Source organism: Procambarus clarkii, chromosome 27 (assembly GCF_040958095.1).
Source record: "Procambarus clarkii isolate CNS0578487 chromosome 27, FALCON_Pclarkii_2.0, whole genome shotgun sequence".
NCBI lineage: Eukaryota > Metazoa > Arthropoda > Malacostraca > Decapoda > Cambaridae > Procambarus > Procambarus clarkii.
In genome coordinates, this window is record NC_091176.1 from 11,559,785 (window position 1) to 11,569,361 (window position 9,577).

The window sequence follows — 9,577 nt, forward strand, 5'->3', positions numbered from 1 at the left end:
GTCTCCATCATATGTAGGCTAACTATTGACTGTCTCAAGGATGTGACCCACAACAGCTGCCTTATCTCACAGGTACCTATTGGCTGACGAGTGAAGAGATGCATCAGGTGCAATGAAGCTTTATTCAAACACTTCCGTCCTGTCCTAGGTATCAAGCCCACGATTGTCGGTTGCGGGCCGACGACGTAGCCCACCTTGTGTGTATTCACCTATTTGTACTCACCTATTTGTGCTTGCGGGGGTTGAGCTCTGGCTCTTTGGTCCCGCCTCTCAACCGTCAATCAACAGGTGTACAGGTTCCTGAGCCTACTGGGCTCTATCATATCTACACTCGAAACTGTGTATGGAGTCAGCCTCCACCACATCACTGCCTAATGCATTCCACCTGTTAACTACTCTGACACTGAAAAAGTTCTTTCTAATGTGGTGTGTGTGTGTGTGTGTGTGTGTGTGTGTGTGTGTGTGTGTGTGTGTGTGTGTGTGTGTGTGTGTGTGTGTGTGTGTGTGTGTGTATCACCGTCACTAGGGGGAGACGGAGCTCTAACCGTTGTGTCCGGGTCACTCCGGCGCCACAAGCAAGGCTCCCAGCCGTGATCCTCCCCACACAACTGGAGGACGTCTCCAGTATGGCCGACTCCCTACAACAACTTTCTTTGGTGTTCCACAACTCCACTCAACTAACTTAAGCGCTGCTCACCACGGCACGACTCCTCTTCCACAACTTCTCTCTCTCCTTCAAAGCTTTCTCTCCTCCACAGCTATCTCTCTCAAACAGCTATCAATCCTCCACAGCTTTTTTTTTATCTCTCTCTCCTGTGGTGCTGCAACCTTTCAACCAGTATGGTAACCAGCGTACGAAATGCAACGTGTTATGGAAAGCAGCGACGATGATATACGAGAAGATGGGTATACACTGAGAAGATGGGTATACATCTCTCAGTGAATACATCCCCTTGAAGGACAGGTCTTAAAGTTCATATATATCAATACACCGGCAGTGTTACTCAGGGTCTTGAGTGCATTCTAAATAATTAATAATCACTGCATACATAATTAGACGAAGAATCTAAATACACACTCTTCACAAATCATTTTGGATGAGGCTGTAAGGTTACCGAATCAAGGTCTCTCAATTACTTCATGGAAATGTGGGTATTAACATCCCCGCACAGTAATAACAAAAATCACCCCTTCCCCATTAGTAAAATCCAATTCACTATAAATTTAAAACACCCCCACTGTAAAAACCCAATTCCCCCTTATAAAACCCCATCCTCATTTCAAAAGATCACCCTCCATAAAAATCTACAAACTCCCGAAGTAAAAACCCACGCTGCTATTAAAAACAAATACTTCATATGACCTATCGATACTTATTGACACAAGTTTGGCGCAGTACTGAAGGGGTTTGTTGGAAATTCACTTTCATTCGACAATTATCTTATCCGTTTAAAATAACTATATTGGCAAACATAAGACCTTTGTTATAGATTCACACGCGAGGTCCAGCACCGACACTTACACAGTGTAACATTTTGGAGTCATCTACGAGCAGATAATGGAGTACCAGTGTGCCTACTGGGCCAGCCATCGCCTCCTCCTCGATGCTGGACTTACCTTCACCTCCTTTCAAGTGCTGGATTTACCTCCACCACCTCCCAGGTGCTGGACCGGGTGCTGGACCAGGTGCTGGACCGGGTGCTGGACCGGGTGCTGGACCGGGTGCTGGACCTTCCTCATTTCCCACAACTCTGACACTCGCCTAACCGACAGTAACCTAACAGCGACTATGAGAAAGTGAAGTTAAGTACTTTGTGCTCCGCCAACTATTCTCTTGTCTGGTGTCTTTTATTAACGTGACTAACGCTCCCAACCAAAACACAAGCACTCAGGAACTCAACCAGTTCTTGTAAAAACAAGGCAAGGACAATAGTTACAAGTGATATGTTTTAGATCACACTCCTCTTTGTTGACTCATTAATGAGATGCTCAATGACTGGTAAAACATGCTTAAGTAACGTTCAATAAAATGCTTCTAATGTAGGAGTAACGTTTCTTTCAAAGTCGATTCATTGTTACAACAACGTCATTTGCCCACCTTTTCCATGGTAGGTACCATCATATAACATTAAATCAACGTTATAAACGTTGATTAAACGTTACTTGAGCATGTGTTGATTAAACGTTACTTGAGCATGTGTTGCTGGGCTGCAATGATGGGGGTCAAAAGACTCGTGTATATATTAAAATGTGATGGGTGGTCTCCGTAGACTCGCGCTGGCAACCAATGTCGTCGCTCTTAGCCCTCAGCTCCCCAGAGGTTATCTTGAGGTTATCTTGAGATGATTTCGGGGCTTTAGTGTCCACGCGGCCTGGTCCTTGACCAGGCCTCCACCCCCAGGAAGCAGCCCGTGACAGCTGACTAACACCCAGGTACCTATTTTACTGCTAAGTAACAGGAGCATAGGGTGAAAGAAACTCTGCCCATTATTTCTCGCCGGCGCCTGGGATCGAACCCAGGACCACAGGATCACAAGTCAGCGTGCTGTCCGCTCGGCCGACCGGCTCCCTGCCCCAAGGCATTAGTCGTCCCAGGGTGTCCCAGTTATGCCCCAAAGCATAACTGGGACGTGCTTATCTCTGAAGCTAGACACTTATAATGAAATAATCAATGATAGAGTCAGAGTTTGTCTCCAGTGGATTCCTTCCCATATTGGTCTCCGAATACATGATAGAACTGATGAGTTGGCCAAGACTTTTGCTTGTAAAGAGGGAATTGATTACCAACTTGGACTGCCTTTGAGCAGCCTGAGGGCAGTAATATTCCGGGAACATCAACAAAATTTTTAGGAGACTTGAGGCAAAGTGAAATTCACACCAGTTACTCCATCTATCATCATTCTATTATGCAGGAAGAACCGCACGTCTATGGGTCATCCAATAATGTTAGCAGACTTCTAGATGTTACTACTGCAAGGCTTAGGCTCGGCTACAAGTACTTCTGGGAGTTTGTAACATCTGCTGATGTAGATTTGATTAAATGTAAACTCTGTCAGCAGAACTATTCGCATACTTTGCGTCATTATATAATGGAATGTGAAAAAATCGCGGAATTCAGAGATAACACCATCAATAGTGTCCAAGAAATGTGTAAGTACTTCATTCATAATGATGTGCTGCCCGAAATCTTAGCGAAGTATCCAAAATTTGCTTACTGTTGGTAATGCATGCACATGACTGTAAAGCTGTCGCCCAGTTGGGTGGGTGTGGAGCACATGACTGTAAAGCTGCCGCCCAGTTGGGTGGGTGTGGAGCACATGACTGTAAAACTGCCGCCCAGTTGGGTGGGTGTGGAGCACATGACTGTAAAGCTGCAGCCCAGTTGGGTGGGTGTGCAGCAAGACTAGTAACTGTGCGACTCACCATAGATGTAAAAATGCCTTGTATAGTGACTGTTGTGAGCCTTTTGTTGAAATCACTTGTGACAAAAGATTATTAATGTGTGTACTTGTGTAGGTGATTGAATATGTATGTGTATGTATATATATGTACATGTATGAGTATGTGTACATGTATATATAACATTAATAATTGTGTAACTAGCGTCAAAAGATTTTTATTTGCTTAGCTAAACGAACTAGAGGGTTCAGTTCTTGAACCGATTATGTGCCTCTGTAACCCTTTTCACCACTGCCCACGGGATGGGTATGGGGTGCATAATAAAGAAAGAAATTGAGTTGAATTTTTGTGGATGCATAACAAATAAATCAATCTTGGCAGTTTAAACAGTTTTAGTTAATGTATTCGTTTTGTCGGTGACAGGACGCCTGTGTATATACATTAGGCTTGTATCAAGGTCTTCTCAAGGTGGAACTACCGACCCTCCCCAGCATACAACCTCACAACTGTTGCCTAACCCTGGGGTACCTATTTACTGGTAAGTGAACAGAGGCATTAGGTGAAAGGCAACATGTTTATCTAATTCTGTCCCGCCCGGAAATCGAACCCAGGATCTCCGATGTTGAGTCGAGAATGAAATCAGTTGTATTACATATAATCAACGACATTGTTGCTATATCCTATACAGGTACTGTACACTGATTTGTCATGAGTTATATTTTAGATTTTTGTTAAATGTATGCACTCAAGCTATTAATGACAAAAAGTTTGCATGTTCTGCTTAAACTTTTCAGTTTATTTGTTTGGTCTTACTTTATAATAAAGTTTGTAAATAAGATCTGTAACTACATTTATGTGGGCAATAACATTTCACTCACTAAGGCCATCAGTGCCTCGAACTGGGGACCACAAAAGCTAGGATGACAATGGCGAGGTTGTCTTTATCTTGCCTGTATATTGCAGTAGCCTTTTGCAGTGCCATGCTTCAAATTGCTAGTCACCCTTAATTAGATCAATCAGTTGACTCAAATGTTTAACAAAAGTTTAACAAAAAATAATTAATTTAAGTTCTATCTTGCGCACTGGGAAATGAATGTCCAGACAACGGATAAGCTGCTCAAATATTTCTCATAATGTCTTTTTAAGATTATAACAATTTATAGGACATACTTATAAGGTAACAAAGGATATCCCTGCACTTTTACAGTAATTAAGTCATACTTGGGTAATGGAGAGTTAGCTTCATTAAAATTTAATGATGGTGAGGTGGGCTGACAGTCGATTATAGTTTTATTCACCTGAGCGGCCAGTTAATGAGAGCAAATTAACCGAGTGTTTAATGAGGGCAGATCCACTCGATAAAAGTGTTATACAGAGGTGTTAAGTATCCTTCATCCCAACCTGCTGAGAAAGGTCAAATATTGTTTTACTTTCTGGTAGAATTTCCTGCTTTTCTTTGTCTAATATATTCTTGAGAAAACCTGGTTACTTGTTCCTCACCGAATTAATAATATTCTGTGTCTCGTAATAAAATGTGCTATGCATAATATATCTTTATGGATGAGGTCTTCTTGCCCCCAACTGTCCCATCCTTGGACCATGATTCATAAAGCACTAACATATCTATCTAAAGATCTCGCCCTCTTATCTCAAATCATCGTGTCTTAGTCTATTTATTCAACACATATGAGCTCCAAAGTATTACAGGGTCGATTGGCAGTCAGTAGATTGCCTGCATCTACTTCCTCATCACAATCGACTTGAGAATGGTCCAGGACGGCCCGAAACGTCGTCGTCCCTTCACCTTCTAGTGTGTGGTCTGATCAACATACTTTAGCCACGTTATTGTGACTCATCGCCTGCATTACAGGGTCGACCTCACCTCAAGGATATGTGTTATGGGCACTTCATAGCACATAGCATTGAATTTACAGTAAAAAAATAGGTTTTGAATAATGTTAAATCAACAAAGGATCAATGTTATCAATGTTGATTCCATGTTACATCAATGTCAATTACCCAAAATTAGCCCCGGGGGAAAGGGGGGGGGGGGAATATTAAATAATTAAGGTTATGGTATACAGTATCAACATATCCTCATAGACCATGTTTGATATACTATACAGAATTGAACATAATGGTGCAAAGACATAAATCGTTGTATAAGTACAATCAAAATGACCTTCAAATATAGTAGAGATGAATCCGTGTCCACTTGCTCGCCAACCATCCACTCACTGGCCAGTTCCAACAGTGGTTGATCGAACTGTGGAAGTTAATGCACATTGCCCACCACACCTCACCATAAAGTAGTTAACCAAGGTCAAATATATTACTGTTTCTCATTGTCTATTTTGGCACTTTTAGGAACAAATTTGTGAGGAATATTGACAAAAAATACAGTTTGAAGATGAAATAAATCAAGCCTTATTCCACACTAGACTGAATTAGTTTGAATTACAGTATTTTGAAAACTGTTGAATGGAATGAGAATCTTAATTCATCCTTAAGAGACTGTTATCATTAGTGTTCCCCATATCTTGTATTCAACCTTAGCTAGACAGTGGATATTATATTAATTTTATTATGAATTTATATTATGAGGGTTTTTTAAGGGAAAATAACAGGTTCTGCATAAGGAAAAACTTAAATTACCTGACAGTGCTAAATGTGAATAGAAACTAAATTTGTATGTTATGAATTCAGAAACACATTTTCATCACTATTCGAGTGCTTGTCATGCTTGCCAAACATCAATATAATATTTTACTAGTTTATTTACAGAAGAATCTGCAAAGGATAATGTAAAACTTATAACTTATGAACTTATTTTTAAACAAATGTTATTTTATGCCTTATTTTTAAACATAAATCTTATAAGTAAATCTGAGATTGTAATAGTGAAGAATGTAACTACTGTGTACATTAGCACTAGTGTACACTGTATGTGGCTAGATTTGCAAGATTTCCTGGTCAGTGTTCATATTGCCCGAGATGTTCAGTTTTGTGCAGCTCTCTCTACGTATTGGCCAACCCTATCTCTAGCACGGCTTTTAGCCACATCTTAAGGTTATACTCTGATATCCACATTTCATCATAGTAGTGCATGAATAACTTTCAATAAAGGCTGCAAACCCATTAATTATATGCTTTTGTATATAAATCAAATTTACTGAAGTGTTGTGGTTGTGTTCTGTTTATCTCTGAACATTGTGTAACTGGTTTGTGTGGTTAGTAGGTGGTCACACGTATTGTGTGCGCACTCTGGATATTTTTGTATATATCTATCGACTTCTTACCAGTATGTAAGGATGATTATTTGTGTGGATTGGAGTACTGTATTAAGTGTTTTCACCAGATTCGTAAATTGTAACTATTGTGGTAAGGTGACTGATGTGAGTTGAGCCGTTTGGGGATTTTGTCATATTTTGGTGCCTGTGTGAACATTACCTCGGGAGTGGAGATTCTAGACTTGGTCAAATTCCATGGTTTGTGGACTTAACTTTTGAGACGAGATTCCCCGACTTCGGCGGATATTTCAGTCATTGCAACTAACATTTGAAGATGAGCAATTGACTTTGCCATTGGTCAAGTCATTGCAGACTTTAACTTCCATAGAGATATTCTTGACTTTGTCTATTTCCAGTCGTTGTCGACTCTAGACTATTTGAGAAGAGATTTTCGACTTTACCATTTGCCAGTCCAATTAGGACTAAAGGTTTTTCTGAAGGCAAAGTGATAGTGAACCGACTTGTGGTATTGATGTTCATGGCGAGTCATTATACCCCACTCTGGTTATGTAACATCACTACCCACCATATTCACAACCTTTCAGCCAGTCTTGAGTTGACTAGTGTACCAAATGTTATTAGGTGATTCTTGCTTAGTGACATCTAGCAGCTATGATAATTTACTGCATTATTTAGTTGAGAGTATGTACTGTATAGAGATTTGTGTATATAAAAAGTGGTGTCATGTAAATAAGTTCGCCCCAGTAAACTAAGTAAAATCCACCATAAACTGGTGGATTTTACTTAGACCTTCACTCTCCCCTAGACATTACTACTGAATAATTTGAGGCCAGGTGGCTCGTTGATTTAAGAGGGAAAGTTCTATTCCACGAGCCTTGCTGTGGATCATGACACGACAGTGAATGGGTCAACTAATAATGTCACCTTACCACAATAGTTACAGTTTACGAATCTGGTGAAAACACTTTGATACTCTGATCCACATCAATAATCCTCCTCTTTACACACTGGTAAGAGGTTAATAGATATATTTACACAAAAATATCCAGAGAGCATGCACACACACAATGTGTAACCCCCCTTCAACCCAGACAGACCACAAAGGGAGCTGCTCGCTAACAAAATGGGATTGTCTTTTCCTGTCAAGCATTTCTCCATAGCAGTATAATCTTCCCAATTGTACTCATTACTTTTAGGTTAAAATTTATTTTCTCCGTATGATTGTTGTTGCTCTGTTGGTGCCCTTTGATTTACAGGTTCCTCGTAAATGGCAAGTTGGGCAATCTTGTCATAGAACTGTCCGTCAGTGAACTATAGCTATCAATTCCAGTTAGACAAAATTGCAAGCCTTAAGCTAAACTATGCAACCACAGTACAATACACCAGATTATTTGCTTTATTTTCAAGTTTTTTATTACAGCTGGCCACCTGTGGTATAGTAAAATCTTGTTATGGGCTATTTTATATGCTTACTACAGGCAAGAGATATAATGTGGATGTAGGGAGGATAGGTGTTAGAAGGTGGATGTAGGGAGATGTATAATGTAGAGAAAAAAAATGCTTCCACCTGTCCATCCACTACACTTCCTCCAACATTAGCATTTTGTGTTGGAATTTATGTGCTGGGAGCCAGGTAATGTTAGTGGTTAGGTTCTCCAGCACCATAGGTATGTGTAATTATGTATGTCGGTGCATTATTTGTGAATGAGGGTGTATTTGTACATGTGGGTGTTTTGTGGTGCATTTCCAACACTGTATTGTTAAAATAACGAGGGAGAACCATGAGGAAGTAACAGTAAGAGACTGATGCGATTAACCTAAGCCAACAATTTTTTATTGCTTTTGTTACCAGTAACTGTCTCCCAGCTATTTTGACCAACACACACACACGCAGTGAAATTCCTGATGGGCCATGTCAGGCAGTGAGACAGGACGAAGTTTAAACATTAGTAGAAAATATTATGACAGATTCGGTTTTATCTATCGTTTCATTTCCCTAGATTTCCAACTGCATTCGAACCCAGCCAAAAACCTTGAAGTGTAAAATGATGTTCTAAATATTATGCAAGATCAAAGATGTACCATTAAATCCCCAATCTGCTAGGGTTCAAAACACACATACTATTTTAGTACACACAGATATCACAATAGCATGATGCATCAAATGAACAAATCCACAAGGGCCGTAACGAGGATACGAACCGATGTCCGAGAGTATCCCAGACGCTACCTTATTCGACTGAGCTATGACATGGTAAAAGAATTGCAACCAGAAGTTCTACTGAACTTACTTGGATCCTGCAGCCTCTCCGAGACACAAACCAGGGTTTTACACAATTCCCCCAATTCTTTTACCGTGTCGTAGCTCAGTCGTTTAAGGCAGCATCTGGGATGCTCTCGGACATAGGTTCGTATCCTCGTTACGGCCCTTGTGGATTTGTTTACTATTTTAGTGTTAGTACGAGTGTTACCTATTTTAGTTTAATGTGAGAACATGCTTGCAATCCAACACACACACTTGTAAAATGCCCATTCCCCTCCTTCCCCTTCATGCTGTAAAATGTAGTGCATAATTTTATTTGATACAATCCATGCCTTATTTCCATTAGCTATGTACCAAAATACTGTAATATTGAATCAGGATTTAAACACGCAAAAGCATTCTGGATATTTATTTCCAGTTTTCAATTATTTCGTATATAAAGTTTACCTTGACAATAAATTCTGTTAATGCATAAAATTTAATAAAAAGTTAATGTTTTATATATATATATATATATATGTCGTACCTAGTAGCCAGAACTCACTTCTCAGCCTACTATTCAAGGCCCGATTTGCCTAATAAGCCAAGTTTTCCTAAATTAATATATTTACTATAATTTTTTTCTTATGAAATGATAAAGCAACCCTTTTCTCTATGTATGAGG